The 22,259-nt window shown below is 37.4% G+C and overlaps 1 protein-coding gene across 7 annotated transcripts in view; it reads right to left on the bottom strand.

The window, feature by feature from the left end:
• CDK6 (cyclin dependent kinase 6) overlaps positions 1 to 22,259 on the bottom strand; it is a 227,322-nt gene that overhangs the window by 113,995 nt on the left and 91,068 nt on the right. The gene's annotated exons all lie outside the window — the stretch shown is intronic.

The raw sequence follows: 22,259 nt of genomic DNA, 5'->3' as shown, positions 1-22,259 counted from the left end.
CTGATTTTAAAACCAGTAAGTTAGATACAAAATTTAAAACTCAGAAATAGTGCCTGAAAGTAGGAATATAAAATGTTGACTACAATATGATCCTCTGAAATCTGGGATTAAGATTCACCTAGCACCACCTACCCCCAAATATTGAGAGAATGGTGCGTACATGGGAGATGGAGTTGCTCTGTTCATATTTGAGTTAGAAAAATGATCAGGCAGCACCATGGGTTTCAGAGCTGGCAGGGGCTGTGCGGACACTCTTGTTCATCATTTGGACCATATTTGGCTATTGGTTTATGGTACTGGCTCTTCAGAGTTGGGAGTTTTCTCTACACCCTGGCTTGTGTAAAATCAAAGCCTTAGTTTTCCATTTTTCAAAAGAAGGAAATTGCTTACTTTTCATAATATTTCAAGATTTAAATGAAGTAATGTATGCAGAGGGTTCCAGCACATGGTAAGCATTCAACAAATGATAATCATCACAGTGTCCATTTCCTGGGGGAGATGGAGTCACAAACAACTATAAGAAAATGCGGCAGTGCCACAAGGTCAGTGACAAAGTGCTAAGTGCGGGTGCGCAGCAACAGAGGTGTACTAGAATCCTTTTTTGGAGATCCACCTAAATGGATATTCTCAACTGCAAGGGCTACCTTCTAAGTTTCCAAAGATAAAAACTCTGGAGAAGACTGCAGAGTGGAAGGGCAGTCCTTCATGACTTAACCACTGCAGGTCAAACAACTTGCAATGCACATGTAAAAATGAGGCACAAATTGTTGACAAAAGTACTTGTTCTGCTGTGGCAAATAATCATTACTGGAAACATGAATATGACGTGTAAGCACTTGATTTTAAACAGCATGAATAACCAAAAGTAATGTAATGCTGGTGCTTCACCTTTAGCTTCTTGTATGCACTGAGCACCAACCATTTAAAATAGTATAAAGAATAAATCAGCTTTGGTTCATGTTTCACTGTTTACACAGTTAAAGCAGCCGATTAGCAGAATAAAAATTTGAAAATCTGAACTAATTAATAATAAGGCCCATCTAAATTTATAAAAAGCCTGAACTACACAGTAAAACAAGATGTACATTTCTTTTGTGTATTTATTTATATTACCACATTTTTCTTAATTGTAAAATTGCTACATGCTTAATGCAGAAGCTTAAAAGTTCCTTTAAAATGTAGAGGAAAAACAAAAATTACTCCAAATTCCATCACTCAGAAAACAGAGAAAACTTCACTGTTACATAATTTTTGTGCCTTTCTCATCTTTTAAAAATTATGGATATTGCTGTATTTGGAGGTATAAATATATATTTATATATAATATATAAGTATTATACTATACATCATACCATATTAATATACAAACATATTAATAAATAATAGTGGTTATTATTTTATACACATTATTTTATGACTGTTTCAAAAGCATTTAACCATTCATTATGAATTTTGTCACTTCAATAAAATTCTTCGACAATGTAACTTTTCTTTATAACTATGGCTTTTTATGGCTGCATGGTTTTCCTTCCTGAGATATGTCATAATCATTATTTGGTTTTAGCTGTATCATTTTTCAATTTATACTGAGTCTAGCTCTTTGCTTAAAGGCTAGTGTAGATGAAAACTACTTGTTAACATCAGATCCAAGCACAATTTAATCAGTACAAGTCCACATAACTATACTAACATTATTCCTTGTATTAATGCCTATAGATGCATGAAAAGTTGGTTCTACATAAGAATTACCATTCTTTAGATTTTATTAGGCTACTTAAAAATTTTGTTAGCACACTGGGCCTTCTTTTAAAACTACAATATTAAGTTACAATTAAAGTGTTGGAGTAATGAGCTTTGAACAATTTTTTAAAATTTTGCCAAAAATCTCATCACCTTCACTAATTCAGTTGTGAGATAGGTTGATGGGTGTTATGAACTTACAGTAAGTATGGTCTGGGGACCCCATCAATCTTTAACCATGCATTGGAACACCTAATCTCAATGGGGAAATTATTCAGCTATGTCAGGAGCTCTGGCCACAAATAAGAGTAAGACAAGGTCTCAATCTGTGAGAATGATACGAATGAAAAACTGTAACACCAAATAAGGTAAGAAAACACATCTTTCCTTCAGAATCACAAGAAGTGCTTGGATCAAAGATGTTTCAAGGGATTCTGTACTTAAGCTTAATATCTGTTCTATCTCATGAGATAGTTTTAAATTAGCTCCTCAAGATTTTAATCTAAATTAATCTGTTTTATACAAGACTCAGATATTTCACAGTAATCCAAGTGATGCAATGTAATGAAACTACGGATACTGCCAATTAAGGCTCTTTAAATTAAACATAGGTTTAAAACCTTTTTATGTTACAGTGCACAATTCTGGTATAAAAGGTTCGAACATGTAGTCCTGCTTATGATAAACAGTCACTCAGGGCTCTCATTCTGTATCTTTCTCAAACCCATGATGTGGAAGCCAGTTTCAACAGGACACCATCACGGAAGGAAGTCTGGCTCCCAGTGACTTTAGGTGGGGTTTGTCCTTGGCAATTCCCCTAAAAAGACTAGAGATCTTTAAAGCCTTGTAATTGTTTCTTTTAGGTGTTCTAGATCTCTAATCCTCTTACTTCTTTTAAAACAAAACAAGCAAGCAAACTGAAAACCTACCTCAAGCTTTTCTAATGGGAAAAAGTTTTATCATTGGGTCTTTTTCCAACCACCAAAAAAGTATCATTAGTACCAAAAGATACTAAAAACACCGAATTTATACCATAGTAAATCACAGAAATGACAGTTTTCAATGGACAATTCTGGATTTTTGGACATTTCTACCTTCTCTAAGTTATTTATTCACATCCTCAAGTTTTAGTAACAAAGATGTATATAAATAATTTTTTATTTAGATATTTAGATATTAGAAATAAGACATATACAACTTACAGACACAGATAATTTTTTTTCTCCTTGTAGTGTGTAAACCATAGTCTTTTTAATTTGTTATGCATGTTTTGATAGAAATATCTTCATAATGATTTATTGTTTCCTACAAAGGTCTCCTATCCAGTTTGTTTCCTATGAAGGGTGTTCGAGGAGTCTACAGTCTAAGCAGATCACCCATAACAGGTTTTTACAGTAAACTGATAACATACTGACTTACGGTAGGGGTTAGGATTATAGGAATAGAAAGAAAAGATCACGCAAGCCTACATACAAAGGGTGATGATAAAGTCACAAAGAAAGTAGACTATTGGCAATAATGAGGACTAGTCTCAAGATTTTTTTGCTGATTATTGAAATTATTATTTTTAATTGTAGGAAAATACATATAAAATTTACCCTCTTAACTGTTTTTAAGTGTATAGTTCAGTATTAAGCATATTCATACTGCTGTACAACCAGTCTGCAGAGCTTTTTCAGCTTGCAAAACTGAAACTCCATACCCATTGAACAATTCCCCATTCTCCCTCCTCTTGACACTCTAGCGACACCATTCCACTTTCTGCTTCTATGAATTTGACTATTCTAGATCCCTCATATAAGTGGAATCATACAGTATTTATCTTCTTGTGACTGGCTTATTTCACTTAGCATAATGTCCTCAAGGTTCATCCATGTTGTAGCATATGTCAGAATTTCCTTTTTTTTTTTAGGCTAAATGTATATATATATATATATACCACATCTGGCTTATCCATTCATCTGTTCACGGACACCTGGGGTGTTTCACCCTTTTGGCTATTGTGAATAATGCTGCAGTGAACATGGGTGCACAAATATCTCTGCTACCTTGCTTTCAATTTTTTTGAATATGTATACCTAGAAGTGGAATTGCTAGATCTGGTCCCAGGATCTTTTAAAACAGTTCTCCCATAAAATGTGGTACAATATTACTGCATTACGTCCTGGACAGTCAGTCAGGGGGGCTCAATCACTCACTCCTCCCACTTCCGTGCTCAGGGAGAATTCGCTGTTAAGTGACCACATTGAGCTTAGTATATAGTCTACACCTTTTACTCTGCTTCAAACATGTGTTTTCACTGGTCAATTCACCATGATGACAACAATGGGTTGCAAAGACTGCTTTATAAACAGGGTCTCCCTGCTGCTCACTTTTGCTGTCACAAGTACCCAAAGAATGCATCACCCAAAAATCACAAAGGGCAAAACAAATTCTGACAAAGCAAGAGGAGGTTTAACATTAAAGCAAGTTGCTTAAAACTTCGGATTACCTAGAAATTTGAAATTGGTGAATTCAAAGCAAGCAATAAATAGGAGCTACAGGAGTCACATGTGAGCTTTGCTCCCAAAGAGAGCAGTGAAGCTGTGCTGTATTGCCTCTAACTTCACCACTTTGTCATGTGTGTGAGTTTATGTGCAAGCATGTGTGTGTGTGTGTGTGCGAGTGCAACTGACTAAGGTGACTTGGGGCTCTTTGGCAGAAAAAAGGCAACAGGCCCTAATTCAGGTGCTGGCTTTCTATTTTTAATCCTTCTAGGCAACTGGATAAAAGCACAACAAAAGTGGCTTTGTGTATTAAATTTTAGTAAGAAAATATGTATTCTGAGGAGAGAATGAAAAGTATCCATACATTATTCATATCCGAAATTGATAAAAATGCTGAGTAAGTAAAGAATCAGTCTGAACTATCTAGAAATAAGAAAACAGCAACTGATGTTCACCAAGCCAGTAAATGTTGGTGTTTGAAGAACAATGTAATGACTAAATGGACAATCTGAAAGAAGTAATCATAACCTCATCAAGGTGGCTATTATTAATTCACCCCAGTGGAGAGTCACTGGGAAGTGAAACTACAAACAACAATGTTAATGATAACTTCTTGAGAGCATCACATAAATAAGATAAATCAGCATCACATAAATAAGAAAATACAAAGTACATGTGCTTAAGTTCTTGGCTAATGACCGAAGAGGTTTTTGTTCTATACATATTATTTTGTGATCCTTTTAAGAGCATTTAACAATGTAGTATGGGTATTTCCCCATTTCAACACATATTTTTTATAATAAGAGAATTTTTTGAACAGTATGCTACTTAATGGCTGCATTTGGACAAAATACCTTCTCATCTTTCCCCATTCTCCCTCTCAATGACCTCTTTTGAGAATTTTCCCTTCACTCCATACTTTTCTCCACACCAAATGAGGTGACGTGTTAGAGACACTGCTTGTTGGGAGCCGAGCATGTTATTATTTGCCCTGCCAGCCCCCGCTCCCCATCCAAACATCTTACACTAAATGCTACTGATTGTGGTCACGAACTTGTGGCTGCAGCAACCACCCTGAAACATAAAGGCAGACATCACCCACACACATAAAATGCCAGAGTCTGATGAGGGAGAGAGTCTGGGTCTCTTTTATAGACTTGGACATGACATTGCTGAATAGGTGACTCAACTTTGGAGCTGCCCATCTCTGGCTTTGTAGTTACGTCAATAATAATCCCCTTATTAAATGCCATTTTTTCATTGAGTGTTCTGTAATTTGCAGCTGAAAATTATTCTAACAAACCCAACTTAACTAAATCTATAAACGAATCTTAAAACTTAAAACTAATCTATGTTAACTAAAACTATTAAGGTCACTAACTAGCATTTATAGACCTTTTATCAGCCCCCGCCACCACAGGGCTTGTGTTAACATTCCTTTCTTGCTGCCAGTTACCTCTTCTAAGTGATTATCCTTTTGTCTTTGAGACTTATACCTCCTCACAACATCTCCTTCACTGCTATCATTTGCGGTCAATCCTCCAGATGCCTCAGGGGCTATGGCTCACCCTCTCTGCCCTATGCTCACCATGCTTCAACATGATATCAACATCCCTAGGATGCTCTAGCAACTGCCTTAGCTTCAGAGAACTCTGACTTCTTTAACCCCACTCCATTTTTTTGCAATCTACTCTCATGGTTACAATCAGAAATGTGTTATTACTCAACTCGGATCTTTTCTTTTTAATAAAAAATTTTTTTTAAGTTAATTACTTTATTTGGATATTCAAAATATCACTTAAATTTACATAAGCTTATTAGCATAATTAATTAAATTCGGAGGACAATTCCACCATGCATCATTTTCCAGGCTGCCAATTCCCTCACCTCTCTTGTTCCATGGTCATTCTAGCTTATCCTCTAGGCAAAGCTTATTCCTCAGTTAGCCCACCTGCTCTCTTTCTCTGCTCTTACACCTGGGTTGCAGAGAGCTATTATGGGGGGAAAAGTGATCACACATGCTTCTGTTATCAATAGGAAGCCAGTCTCCATCCTGACTACCTTAGTGTCACCAGGTAATCTGACAGGCCCCCAGTCAGCCCTCTTGCTGCCCTTGTAGGCTAGCTTCCATTTTTACTGCTGCCCACTACCTTATCATCTCCCCTCCTTCTCTTATTGCATTCTACTTTAGAGGGAAACACAGACCATCAAGGGAATGCTACCAACTCCCTGTGCTCACTTATAAATTTACAAGCACTGGCATCTCCCCCTGCCCCTATCTCTTAGTGGGAAATGTTTCCTTCCTTCTACTTTCCTCCTATGCTCTAGATCTCCTTCATTCCAGCTTCTTCAAGTACCTTGCCTTGCTGTAATAAACATTCCCCTTCTCTGTCGTATCTGGGACTTTCCCCCTTTCTCTTGTCCCTTACCCATGAACAATGCAAGAAACCCTCTTCCTTTCTCAGCCAGTGGTCTTTGCATTGCAGTGCTCATTTTCTCATTCCTTATTCTCATCACATCATGGCAGTGAATGGAGATGCAGCAGCTCCCACAGGATCACCAATAACCACTTGCCTGGCCACAAGCAAGGACATTCCACTTCTAACAGCCTTGCCATGGCATTTTGCCCTGGATCCCTCCCTCCTCTTCTCTGTTCTCCCAAATGGACAGATCTTCTACATTTCTGATTAGAAGTGTAATGCATATTCACTGTTAAATAAAACAAAACAAAAACACAAGGAAAAAGGAAATAAAACCCAAGATTCTTCCATCCAAAGATAACTACAATCAACATATTGATGTTTTCTTTCATAATTTTTATACATACCTACTCACACAGTTATTCTGTTTTATAAATGCAATGTTAGTGTACATGATTTTGTGATTGCCTTTTTCACATCATAATGTGTACCAAACTATGTGCATGCCCATACAGATCTATTGATTTCCTAATTTTTAATGGTTGTGTGCTATTTCATTTTTATTTATACACTATTTCAGGCAAAGTTTTAAGCACTTACTGAATCACCCACTTTTTAAATGCTACTTTTGTCATGTTCTAAATTACTTGAACTTGTTCTGGACTTTGACTTGTGTGGCTGTTTAGAGAGTACCTGTCTCCTTCAATAACCAGATACAAAAAAATGCACTTTCCTATCTGGCAGGCCACATTTCCTCTGGCCATTCTTAAACATTCTGGGATCCCTTTATTGAGTTCCCATATTCTCCCCCCAAAACCTTTAACATTTACACTGATTTTTAAGAGTTATAGATTAATTTGGGGAAAACTGGTACTTTTACAATACTGAGTCTTTCACAACATGGTGTGGCTTTTTATTTATTTGAGTCTTCTTTGGAATTATTCAGTAATGTTTTGTCATTTTTTCTCCAAAGAACACCTTCATCTCTGAGGCCCCAACTATTGTGAGTCTGATCCTCATGCTTCCTTACATGTACTGTACCTATTGTTTGCCCACTGATATCATTCCTCAAGTCCCTCTTTTTCTTTCTGGCTAGCCTGGTCTTTTTAACATGCAAACCTGCTCCTATCCTATCATTCTCAAGCTCGGACGCCCTTAGACAAAGCCCACCTAGCTCTCTGGCCTTGCCTCGGAACTCCCGCAGACTTCCCCCCTCATCATGCACTCACTGCCCTGTGGCTCCATCTTCTGAAAGCAGTGCTTGCTTTAAGCACTCTTCCTCCAGATATACTAGACTTCTAGGGCACTACAGTAACAGGGGCCCATAAATGTTCAGTGACTTTTCATAGAGAAGTGAGGCCCAAACTAAATTGGAAATGACCATGAAATCTGTAAAAGCTGTTAGCTTAAAAAGAACTGACTCCTCCCTAGAAGGAATACTTTAGGGGGTGATAAAACTCCTGGGCAATCAGAAAAGTGGGTTTGGATTAGGGGATAGGAAACAAAGAGACATGGCATATAAATCAGTTTTCCTACCTATTAGCCTTTAAAATATCTTCATGTGTGTGTTAAGACTTTGATTCAGTATTTCAGAAATACAGTACTCCTAGGCCTATGATGAACACCGAAGCTTGGAACAAAAACAGTGAAGGATGTTTCCTTTCTATTTTACCACCTCTATTTACAATTCTTTCAGCAGCTTGCCCATCAAGGGACACAGATTTTAGCACAATGTTCCACAGTTAAGGATATGACTATAAGCGAGTCACTCACTCTCTCTCATCCCTAAGAGAAGCATTCAATGGGTCAAATCACTGCTTGAGTTATCACTTGGATGCAGAACTGTACCACTGGCTAAATCTCCTAATAATACTTGAACTTTGTATCATCACACCAGTGTCTCTCAAGGTGTGGTCTCTTAATCCAGTGCTACTGACTGAGGTCCATTTCATCTTAGCTACTAGCCAACTGACAAACGACGACCCCACTTTTTGGAACCTCAGTTTTTCATTTATAAAAATCAGGAAAAATCCTGTCTTGTCTCCTTTATAGTACTTTGGTGGGAACTGAGATATTTGGTTATTTTATATTTATATATTTGATATGTTTTTTAAACTGTCACGTGCTATTGAGCTAGACTATAATAAATTCCCTGAGGAAAAGGAATGTGATACATTTTCACAGAATTCAACAAAGCACCTTACAGAGAGAAATCTGTTGATTTTACCTGATTTGATGAATCTCGCAGCTGTCTATAGATAGCTTTCTATATCTACCTGTAACATCCTTACTAAATTAAACTGATTCTAGAGTCATTAGTAAAAAGGCCACAATCCCGCACTGTGGTTTATTGTTATTCATTCATAATTTACTGAATGCTGGCCAATGGAGGCACAAGAGAAGTACAAAAGATACGTCTTGGAAATGCACATAACCTAAGTGAGCCACCTGCATGTGAGCTGTACATTTCCAGTTTGAGGAGAGTACGGTTTAAAAGAAAGAGCACAGGATTTAGAGCTGAAACACTAGATCTGAATTTCTGTTTACTAGTCATAATCAAAGATAGGTACTTGCAAGTGTTGTGAGCCTTGGTTTTCCATCTATAAAAATGGAAATAACCTCAAAAAGGAGAGATTTAATAAGATGTTATATATCATATATTTATAATTATATATTCTGATTACATATAATTATATGTAATACAGTAAGTAGGACATGAAATATTTAAGTACTTTGGATAGTGTAAAGTACACATGCATAATGAATTGCTACCATTTATACTGAAGAAAGATGAAGGACGCCTACTCTGCATAAGGTTACACATAAACACCCAAGGCAGAGACTCAGGGAACTCCTATTTTAACAGGGAGAGAAGCCATAAATACACATCTACATACTTCAAGTCAGTAAATGGCAAGGTCTATGAACGGCGTTAGGTGATACAGACACTGGCATAAGCACCAAGGAGGAAGCAGCTCCCAAGCTGGTCCTGGAGGTGTGCTAGGATTAGCCTTGGTGTGGGGAAGCATCTGGCTGGAAGACCATACTTGCTGAGGCTTAAGGATGGGAAGTGCTTAGGTATCTGTAGGCCAGCAACAGTCCCAAGAGAGGGTGTACTGTCAAATGGGGATACACAGCAAAGGGTTTTTTGCTGGGCTGGTGGAGGAAGTTTATAGTATCTTATTTTGTAGCCAATAGCAAACTAGTGAAAATGCATCAAAGAATGGCATGTTATTATCAACATTTTAGCATATAGATTGGATGGGAGGTGCTGTAACAACACTGTTATTCTACTCTGGACATAAAACACTAAGGGTGTGAAGAATATTAGAAAGAGGAAAGGCAATTCAAGAGCCAAATGCACTATGCTCATGTTTGTTTTCACAGTCCACTTTAATGGGCCATCTCTCGAGGGCTCCTCTATACCTCCAGGTAAGACACTGGGTGACCTTGGGCCTGTTACATAGCCATCCAGCCTTAGCTCCCTCATCTGTAAAATGGGGACAACACTTTCTTATAGGGTGGTTGTCAGAACCAAAAAGAATGTGTGAACCTCCCCACTTGGGTAACAGGTTTGGAACTGGTACTACTAAATCAAGAAGAGGACCTGCCACTGCCAGGGGACTTATCTGGCAACACTCTAAGTTCGAATCCATCTAGTATTCTCCAGTTTGTACTCTAGTTCTATCTTCCACTCATTGTTAAGATTATCAAACACAACTTTGTGCATATTAGATATTATGGTCTTTAATAAAATATGTATTACTTTAAATAAATCAAGTGTCATGTTGCTGGTTCTTAATTTTTAAAGTCTAAAGAGTGTTAGCATTCTAGGTTTAAAAGCGTCCTTAGAAATCATCTGTTATTATTCTTTCGATGTATTACATGTCTGTCTGTAAATAACCCAACTTTCTACAGTGGCTTTAAGTTGCTTTTTACTAATACCTGCACTGACTTTTCTATGGGGCTTCCAGCTGTTGAGGTTCCCTCAAACTGCCCTCTGGGTGCTTTCATGGGACAATAACCATTTACTGTAAGAATGTAATATATATTTTTACTTAATCAACATATACATTCAGAAGTGACTACCAAGCAGGGGAAAACATTACTAATGAACTTTCTTACATAATTAATTTTGGTTGCTTTCCTGGCTTAACAAATAAGAACTAGAATTTGTGATATTATTTGCTTATGTTATCCATTAATGCTGAACTGTGTGCATTCCAATACAGAGAGGGGGAGAAGAGCAAATGAGGACTCTGAAAAGAACACTTAGCTTCATTTGGTCAAAAAATGGTCTTTACAAGGGCTTTTTATTATAGGTCATAAACACTGCTTACCACAATATACCTCTCCCTTGAAAAAGAAAAGAAATCCTTGCAGTGGTGAGAAATAGAAAACAACACACTGAGAGAGTCCGTGCCTCCCTTCCCATAAACACATCTGTGCATATTATCTGTTTTGGGTAAAGCTACATGCACAGCTGTTTATGGGGGCTCAGAAGAGGCAGCACTGAAATATTTTTTATTTCGTGTTGTTGCAAGGACTGAGTTTTTAAGCTGAAGCCTGTGGGAGAGAGGCCACAAATGTATCTCCAGGGGTAGGTGGACCATATGCTCCTCACTAGTGACCTTCAATCTACAGGAAGAGACTCGGGTGGTCATATCTAGTCAGGAAAAGCACAGAGGCCAAGAGAAAAGGGGAGCTTAGGAACTGAAGAGCTATTCACCAATGCAAAAATGAGAACTAGGCATAAGAAGCTAATGACTATCTTATAAAGAATTCAGTTGTTATCATCGAAATAGGCATTACAATAGAAATTGTCCAGGGAAGGATGGGCCACACCATGGCCAGCAAATTTTTAGTCTTACAAGTATCCAGGTAAGTATCCAGTGCTGCTCTGGTTTAAGGATGCCCCACTCCAAAATGCAGGTTCAGCCACTTCTTGGACTGGTTGTTGTCTCAAACATGCCCCTCTTACCTTCAAATCTTTTCCTGGCTCACCTAGAAGTCCCACTCAGCTTTTTGGATCATTCTCTTTCCAGGCTCTACAAAATCATGTCCCACTTCTCCTTCACTAATCTTCCAAGACCTCACCCTAGTAACTACCTGCTCTTCCCTACTCCTACTATTAAAAATACCAAGAGAATATCACCAACCACATCAAGAAGACAGCAATGCTCATGTATCATGGTCCCCAGCTGCATCTGGGCTTTCAGTATTAACCTCTCTGTGTCTCTGGCACTTCTTTTCTGTTGTTCACAATGGTTACCACAAACATTAACCAATTGTTTGGGTTCCCAATTACATGTCTCAAAAATATCTTGTTAGGGGATGGATCTCTGTGTTTCCATGACCTGAGTGTCTATTTCCTTCCCCAGACTGGGGAAGTTTTCAACAATTATTTACCTAAAGAGACTTTCTAACCCCTTGTCTCTCTCTTCTCCTTCTGGTACCCCTATTATGCAAATACTGTTTCGTTTGGATTGGTCACACAGCTGTCTTATTATTCTTTCATTCCTAGAGATCCTCTTTTCCCTCTGTGCCTAGGCTTCTTTTGTTTCCTGTTCTCTAATTTGTATTTCACTTACCCTCTCCTCTACATGATCTAATCTATGTTTAAATCCCTCTGTTGTATGTTTCATTTTGGATACTGTACTCTTCAGCTCTGAGTGGTTTGTCTTCATGTTTTCTATCTCTTTGTTGAAGTCCTCCCTGAGATCTTGAATACTTTTCTGTAAATTCGTGAGTACATTTATGACTTACACTTTGAAATCTTTATCAAGAAGACTGGTGATCTCTGTTTCATTTAGCCCTCTTTCTGGGGGTTCTGTCTTGTAGTTCTGATTGGATCAAATTCCTCTGCCTGCTTGTTTAGTCAGGGATTCTGTGCTTCTTCCTTTGTATTAGATGTCTCTGCTATGCTTTCTGGTCCTTTTCTGTGTGGTCCTCTCTTCCTCCTCAGGTGTATGGGGTCTGTTCTGCAGCCTTCAGGTCGTTTTCAGGTCTAGTTGCATTTGCTGTATTTTCCTCTTTTACGTGTTTTTGGAGGGAGATTACCATCTTGCCTTCCTATTCTGGCATCTTTAATCCCTTCTCTCCACTCTACTTTGTTCAGATTCTCCTGCTTGTTACACTTGGCTATATTCAGAACTATCCAAAACCTATATGGCCCAGATCAACTCCTTCTTCAAGTCTTCACTGATAACCCCAGAGTCAGAAATAATCCATCTTCTGAATCATTGGCTGGTTTCTCATCTTAGCATGGTCCTAGGAAGTAGGCGGTGACATCTGCCACCTTCCTTGGGTCGTACTGCAGCTGGGACAGCACCTCAAAAATATCTTAATTCTAAATTCTGCCTTTACCTCCTCACCTCATTCATTCATGGCTCCAACACTGAATTTTATTCTGAGACAGTCCCAAGTCATAACTGCAGCTAGGACTGCTCTCTTGAGTTTCAAACATGCAATCTTCAGTGATTCCTGGTCTTATTTTCTAGAATACTCCATTACAACTACACTCTCAATATGTTCCAAGGTAACAATACAAGTTTCTTCACCCTCATCAAATCTGTTCTTTGGCCTGCAATAATGTTCGACTGTCCACCCAAATGATTAATCCAGGAATCTGACAAGACATTTTAGATTTCTTCTCTTCTCCTGACCACAAAGCTAATCAGTCACCAAGTCCTGACAATTACAGTTCCTAAATTACCTTTCAAATCAGCCGGTCTCTTCTATCTCCCAGTATCTTTTGCCTGGATGACTGCAATAGTGTTTCAAAACAGATAACTTCTATCTTTAAATTTAAACATCTTTAATCTTTTCTCTATAGTGTTGACTAAATGATATTTCTAAAATGTAAATCTGAATCATACAGAGGTTCCCTGCTATTTAAGACCAAGGCAGAACTTAGTTTACTATCCAAAGCATTTTAATGTCAGAACCCTAATCACCTCTGGTTTCATTTCCGGCTGTTTCTGTGCTTTGAAGGAGACATGCTGTATTATATCTTGTCCCTTTGCAATGCTGTTCTCTCTGCCTGAGATGTTCCCTCTGCTGCCCTACCCCACAACACACATCTCTTGTCTGTGTGGCTCTTTCCAATCTGTCTTCCAAGACTTACTTTAATAGATCTTGGCAATTCCCAGGCAATTCTCCTCACACCCACAAGCTGAAGTTGGTGCCCCCCGCTTTACAGCACTCCTAGTATCATACTGCTACACAATTTACCCTACTTCACTGTAATCATGATGTCTCCCTCACTAGCTAGCCCCTTGAAGCCAATGAAAGAACTGGAAATGGGAGGCGGGGCAGTGAGAAAAATAAAGAAGTATCCCAGGCACTCTGCATTCATTATTTCACTTAATTCTCACAGCTACCCCTTGAGTAAATTCATATTCATGTTCATTCACATAAGTTCATTCTGAATTTGTGCCATGGGCCAACTCTTGCAGAAGATGCAGCCTAGGCTGGAGAACAAGGGTGCCTGGTCTCACGGAGTTGACAATGGAGGAGTGGAGGCCGATTCTGAGAGGCCAAGCAAGGCCTCTGCCATGTAATACTGCACTTGGGCTCCTCCTGACCAGGCACTTCAGGTGCATGTGGCCCTGCAGCTGCTCCTGCCCTGGGCCCAACTAAGTGTGCACAGCATGAATGTTTTAAAAATATGCTATGACCTAGCAATTCCACTTCAAGAATTCAGCTTATAGAAACAACAGCATAAGTTTATACTAAGTTAGTATAAAGAGAATTAATGCTATTCTGTCTGAAAGAGCAAAAAAATATAAACACTAAAAAGGCTACCAAAAGGGCAAGAGTTCAATAGTTATGATGAGCCTACAATGTGATATCAAGTGGCCATTAAGAAGAACCTGGGTAATTCTAACATGTAAACTAGATAAATTGATAGCAAGAGGAATAACCTTTGGAATAACACATATAGCTTGATTCTATTTTGATACAAGAAAACCATACATGTTTATGTACATGTGGGTATGTCTACATCAGCGTGGCCAGATAAAATACAGGACACTCAGTTATCAATTACACATATACACAATGAATACTTTTTTAGTTTAAATATGTCCTATGCAATATGTGGAATGTACTTATATGGAAAAATTATTTGTTGTTTATCTGAAATTTAAATTTAACTGAATGTCTTTATTTCATCTGCTAAATCTGACAAACCTATCTGAACACATATAAAAATGTTTGGAAGGAGATACAGTTAAAGGTTGTTACCAGTGGAGGTGGGGGTAGGAAGGAAGAACAAAAGGAAGAAACGTCTGCTTTTTTGTGTCAAGTGTTTATAAGTGGAGGATTATAGGTGTTTTTACTTTTTTGATGTTCTTTTGAAGTTGCCAGTTAATGTTTTATATATGTATATTTATATGTATGTGTGTGTGTGTGTGTACACTTTTAAAGGTATTATTGATAAAGACTCTTATGAAGGTTTACATGAAAAAACGATGTGGTTACTACATTCACCCATATTACCATGTCTCGCCCCATACCCTAATGCAGTCACTGTCCATCAGTGTAGTCAGATGCCACAGAGTCACTATTTGCCTTCTCTGTGCTACACTGTCTTCCCCATGTATATGTATATATTTTTATATGTCCTTTTACCAACCACAATTTTTAAGTTAGTCTCCAGCAAGCTTTTTAAACAAAGTTCAGTAAGCCTGCGATAAAGTTTGTGAAACAGAGAAATCCTATAAGGATCATCTAAAAATTACTCCACAGCAACACCACAAAGCTTCAGAATTTTCTAAAAATGATCCATCACTGTCTAAATTAGTTAACAGTGCTGTTTTATGTCCTCAATAGACAACTGATGCTTAAAAATGGTAAGTACAACTTATTTAGGTAATTTTTAAACATCCACTTTCTCACACAGATCCCACAAAAGAACAGGTGCTCAGTAAGTCTTATATTTTTAATATCTAAAGTAAAAGCTAGAGGTGGTGTTGAAGGACAATAAAATGATCCATTTTAGGGGAGAGGTCATGATACAACTTTTGGGTTATTTTTTAGACTCTAGCTTAAACACTGAAATATTTTAGAACGAAAGCCAAAGCAATAATGCCTTCTCAGAACAACCTCAAACTTTCTTTAGGCTGAGAGTCAAAAGCTTAAAAGTTCGCAGGCTAAATTAACAATGTAAAAGCCCCGAGGAGCTCCCAGCACAAGATTTCAACTTGCCTTGACTGCTTCCAACCCCTGCTTCTTTCGTCCTGTTGGAATCTGCATACCTAGTGTCTTTCAAAATGGCTTCTGAAATGTTTTATTTGGCCTCTAAGGTGTAAGCCGGCAAGTTTTTAGCACAGATTTTAAGGTCATCTCAGACTCTGTGAGACATGACACTGGTTGGTTTGCCAAGAGGTACCAGGCCTGCCATTGCCTACTGGTGTTTCCTCAATAGCTTTACACTTGAATGTAATTGGCTTTTATTTTATGCTTTCATAGAACATCTAAGAGGATATGGTAATTACACCCCCCAACACACACACACACACACACACACACACACACACACACACACACACACACACACACACATTTATAAAGCAGCACAATGGATAAGCTAAAAGAATGGTTTTTGTTCCTTAAAGTTCACAAAACTCTTTTTTTCTGTTCTTGTATTTTCAGTTTGTTTTTTGATAAAATGCACACTAGAAACTGAAGGTTTTTAACATTTGAAAGCCGAGCTATGAGGTTTTTTTACATCTGTAATACATACTTAGTTTGTAGTTAAAAATATTTTACTGGCACTTAAATGCCGCATTGTGATTTGTCAAAACAGGCTAAAAAGTCATTAGGGAAACATTTTGCTTCTATGTATTTTTAAAGTGCTCAGATATGAGAGGTCTCACAGATGATAAAATCATGTCTGAAGTTCTGAGTGAAGAGAGACGGGAAGGAGCCCATTCAAATTCCTACAAACTGGGAGAAGATTTTAGCACTGCACATATCTGACAAAGGATTTATACCATAATATACAAAGAACTCCTACAAATCAATTAGAGAAAGACATGTAACCCAAAGTCTGAAAATGGTGAAAGATGTGAACAGGCACTTCACAGAGAAGGAAATCCAAATGTCCAGAAGCTTATGAAAAGGTGCTTACCTTTACTGGTCATCACAAAACAGAAAATTAAAAGCATAACAAGACATTACAATAGTAGTTTAAATTGACACCACCAAGTGTTGACAAAGATACGGAGTAGATGACCCTTCCATAACACTGATGGAGAAACACAAAATAGTTTAAACCACTTGCTAAAATGCTTTGGTAGAATTACAGGTACACAGAAGAATAAAAATTTATCTCACAAATATCATGTTGAGTAATAGAAGCTACATACAAAAAAGCACACACTTTTGTACTAAATAAGTTACTATAACGATGACCTCTTGGGAGGAGTTAAGACTGGGGCATGAAGAAGCTTTTTGAAGTGTTCTCTTTCTTGTTCTGGCTGGTGGTTACATTAGTGAGATGCCATCATGTTGTACACATGCTCAAGATCAGGGCACTTCCTTTATTCTATGTCTCTTATTCATCAACTAGAAAAAAAATCCCTGTCTTTCCAATATTCTTCCAAATCTGGGAAGATATCTAGTTCAGGCATGCTATTCAGGACTTCTTTGTCAGGCTCATTAGAGGCTTCATGCACCAGGAAAGGGATCTGTTTTCCTTTGAGATCTGCTGTCTCTTACTTCTAAGCAGTATAATCATGTCATCTAATTCCCACCTATATCAGTTCCTCTATTGGTATATGAGAGAATGACACATGCTTTTCTCATATACTATAATAATCAAGCAATATACATGTGTGTAATTGCTTTGAAAAGAATTAGTGTTATATGAATGTACATACTATTATTTATCCTGCATTTGGAAGAATCAGTTTCTCCAAATAATGTTAAAGACACACCATTTTTAAAAATCACTTCCAATTCCCTGAAAATTCTCAATTTTTTGAAACATAAATTGTGGAAAATTAATATGAGTAAAATTACAAGTGTCCAATCCTATTCCTTTCACTATACAGTTTAGCACAGTTACTTGGTACAAGCATATGAGGTTCTGACTCTGTACCTTTCCTGCTGGCTATGAATCTAAAACATCATTTTAAAAATATTTATTATTATTGTAAAGTACCACCAAACAAGGAAAATCATTGCCAACTAAACTATGTCAGAACTCTTTCTTATCCTATAGAAGTTTTAGTTATACATAATAAAAGGGATCTTTAGAATTCAGGTTTGGATTTTTCTCATACATCATTATTGAAGATACATTAAAATTAAATGTGAGTGAAATCATTTGATTGAAGTAGTCCAAGAACTCCTCTCTTTCACAGTTCTGCTCTTTCACATCACTTTTCCACTCAGTTTTCAATGTCTGTGTTTTCCCCACACAGTTCTGTGCTCTGTGCCATCAAGAGCATTGACAGTTGAGCAAAGAAGCCCCACAATTCCTCTAGGATTTCCATCCAAGCCACTGACTCATTCTGCAAATTCTCAAGCACATGTGCAGTGGACAACTCAGCAATGACTGGAGCCTGCGGACAAAGATGGCACACTACCTTCCAAAAGAGACATTTCAGAACTATTGAAATATGGAACTTACCATCTTTGAGCCTCAGTTTCCTCTTTAATAGGACAACATTAATCCTCAAAGGATTGTTACAAAGATTACGTGAGATAATGTCAAGGTAGCATATTCTATTGTGAAAATAGTTTTCCAGGAGAATTATAAAATGTGGCTCTACTGTTTTCAGGAACAGTATTGCTTAAGTCCGTTGCTTTTTCACTTTGGGCTGAAAATACACTTCACACTGCAATTTACTTATCCACTTAACCATCCTATAAGCAGTCACTGAATACAGAGTAAAAAGAATATGGTGGATATAATGTTAAATGAAGGGAAACCTGAATTAGTCTTTTTAGAGCTATAATACTGTTTAATCTACAAGTTTAGCAATTCTATATGACATGAAAATGAGACTAGATCTGAGGACAACTTCTTAATGAAACTACGCTGCTCCTAGTGATTACTACATTTTTCTTTATATACATTTAAATATTATTTTTTATTTTTTATTTATTTTTATTTTGGTATTATTAATATAGTTACATGAGCAACATTGTGGTTACTAGATTCCCCCCATTATCAAGTCCCAACCACATTCCCCATTATAGTCACTGTCCATCAGCATAGTAAGATGCCATAGAATCACTACTTGTCTTCTCTGTGTTATACTGCCTTCCCTGTGGACCCCCCTATATTATGTGTGCTTATCATAATGCACCTTTTCCCCCTTATCCCTTTCTTCCCACCCATCCTCCCCAGCCCCTTTCCCTTTGGTAACTGTTAGTCCATTCTTGGGTTCTGTGAGTCTGCTGCTGTTTTGTTCCTTCACTTTTTGCTTTGTTCTTATACTCCACAGATGAGTGAAATCATTTGATACTTGTCTTTCTCTTCCTGGTTTATTTCACTGAGCATAATACCCTCTAGCTCCATCCATGTTGTTGCAAATGGTAGGATTTGTTTTCTTCTTATGGCTGAATAATATTCCATTGTGTATATGTACCACATCTTCTTTATCCATTCATCTACTGATGGACACTTAGGTTGCTTCCATTTCTTGGCTGTTGTAAATAGTGCTGGGATAAACATAGGGGTGCATATGTCTTTCTCAAACTGGGCTGCTGCATTCTTAGGGTAAATTCCTAGGAGTGGAATTCCTGGGTCAAATGGCATTGCTATTTTGAGTTTTTTGAGGAACCTCCATACTGCTTTCTACAATGGTTGAACTAATTTACATTCCCACCAGCAGTGTAGGAGGGTTCCCCTTACTCCACATCCTGGCCAACATTTGTTGTTGTTTGTCTTTTGGATGGTGGCCATCCTAACTGGTGTGAGGTGATATCTCATTGTGGTTTTAATTTGCATTTCTCTGATGATTAGCAATGTGGAGCATCTTTTCATGTGCCTGTTGGCCATCTGAATTTCTTCTTTGGAGGAGTGTCTGTTAAGCTCCTCTGCCCATTTTTTAATTGGATTATTTGCATTTTATTTGTTCAGGTGCATGAGCTCTTTGTATATTTTGGATGTCAATCCTTTATTGGATATGTCATTTATGAATATATTCTCCCATAGTGTAGGATGCCTTTTTGTTCTACTGATGGTGTCCTTTGCTGTACAGAAGCTTTTTAGTTTGATATAGTCCCACTTGCTCATTTTTGCTTTTGTTTCCCTTGCCCATGGAGATATGTTCATAAAGAAGTTGTTCATGTTTATATTCAAGAGAGTTTTACTTATGTTTTCTTCTAAGAGTTTTATGGTTTCATGACTTACATTCAGGTGTTTGATCCATTTCGAGTTTACTTTTGTGTATGGAGTTAGACAATAATCCAGTTTCATTCTCTTATATGTAGCTGTCCAGTTTTGCCAACATCAGCTGTTGAAGAGGCTGTCATTTCCCCATTGTATATCCATGGTTCCTTTCTCATATATTAATTGATCATATATGCTTGCGTTTATATGTGGGCTTGCTAGTCTGTTCCACTGGTCTATGGGTCTGTTGTTGTTCCAGTACCAAATTGTCTTGATTACTGTGGCTTTGTAGTAGAGCTTGAAGTTGGGAAGTGAGATTCCCCTGCATTATTCTTCCTTCTCAGGATTGCTTTGGCTATTCAGGCTCTTTTATGTTTGCATATAAATTTCAGAACTATTTTTTCCAGTTCATTGAAGAATGCTGTCAGTATTTTGATAGGGATTGCACTGATTCTGTAGATTATTTTAGGCAGGATGGCCATTTTGACAATATTAATTCTTCCTACACAAGAGCATGGGATGAATTTCCATTTATTAGTGTCCTCTTTAATTTCTCTTAAAAGTGTTTTGTAGTTTTCAGGGCATAGGTCTTTCACTTCCTTGGTTAGGTTTATTCCTAGGTATTTTATTATTTTTGATGCAATTGTGAATAGAATTGTTTTTCTGATTTCTCTTTCTGCTAGTTCATTAGTGTATAGGAATGCAACAGATTTCTGTGTATTAATTTTGTATCCTGCAACTTTTCTGAATTCAGATATAGTTCTAGTAGTTTTAGAATGGATTCATTAGGGATTTTTATGTACAATATCATGTCATCTGCAAACAGTGACAGTTCTGGCTTCTTCCTTACCAATATGGATGCCTTTTATTTCTGTGTTGTCTGATTGCCATGGCTAGAACCTCCGGTACTATGTTGAATAAAAGCAGGGAGAGTGGGCATCCTTGTCTTGTTCCCGATCTGAGGGGAAAAGCTTTCAGCTTCTTGCTGTTAAATATAATGTTGGCTGTGGGTTTGTCATATATGGCCTTTTTGTGTTGAGGTACTTGCCCTCTATACCCTTTTGTTCAGAGTTTTTATCATGAATGGATGTTGAAATTTGTCAAATGCTTTTTCAGTATCTATGGAGATGATCATGTGGTTTTTGTCCTTCTTTTTGTTGATGTGGTGGATGATGTTGATGGATTTTCGAATGTTGTACCATCCTTGCATCCCTGGGATGAATCCCACTTGATCATGGTGTATGATCCTCTTTATGTATTTTTGAATTCGGTTTGCTTATATTTTGTTGAGTATTTTTGCATCTATGTTCATCAGGGATATTGGTCTGTGGTTTCTTTTTTTGTGTTGTCTTTGCCTGGTTTTGGTATTAGAGTGATGCTGGCTTCATAGAATGAGTTTGGAAGTATTCCTACCTCCTCTATTTTTTGGAAAACTTTAAGGAGTACGGGTATTATGTCTTCTCTATATGTCTGATAAAATTCAGCAGTGAATCCATCTGGTCCAGGGGTTTTGTTCTTGGGTAGTTTTTTGACTCAATTTCATTGCTGGTAATCAGTCTGTTTTAGATTTTCTGTTTCTTCCTTGGTCAGTCTTGGAAGGTTGTATATTTCTAGAAAGTTGTCTGTTTCCTCTATGTTATCCAGTTTGTTAGCATATAGGTTTTCATAGTATTCTCTAATAATTGTTTGTATTTCTGTGGTGTCTGTCGTGATTTTTCCTTTCTCATTTCTGATTCTGTTTTATGTGTGTAGATTCTTGTTTTTTTCTTAATAAGTCTGGCTAGGAGTTTATCTATTTTGTTTATTTTCTCAAAGAACCAACTCTTGGTTTCATTGCTTTTTCTATTGTTTTATTCTTCTCAATTTTATTTATTTCTTCTCTGATCATTACTATGTCCCTCCTTCTGCTGACTTTGGGCCTCATTTTTTCTTCTTTTTCCAGTTTCAATAATTGTGAATTTAGACTATTCTTCTGGGGTTGTTCTTCCATCTTTATATAGGTCTGGATTGCTATATACTTTCCTCTTATAACTGCCTTCGCTGCATCCCACAGAAGTTGGGGCACTGTGCTGTTGTTTTCATATATTGCTTGATCTCTGTTTTAATTTGGTCATTGATACATTGTTATTTAGGAGCATGTTGTTAAGCCTCCATGTGAAAAATCTTATTTTTTAAAATCACACAAAGAATGTGTGAATGTTTGTGTTGAAACATGAAAAGATGCAAAACTTAAACAGAGTTGACATTCTACTTTGCAACTTA

Source organism: Manis javanica, chromosome 6 (assembly GCF_040802235.1).
Source record: "Manis javanica isolate MJ-LG chromosome 6, MJ_LKY, whole genome shotgun sequence".
Classification (NCBI taxonomy): Eukaryota; Metazoa; Chordata; class Mammalia; order Pholidota; family Manidae; genus Manis; species Manis javanica.
Note: the sequence above shows the minus strand (reverse complement) of the source record. Positions and strands in the feature narration are given on the sequence as shown.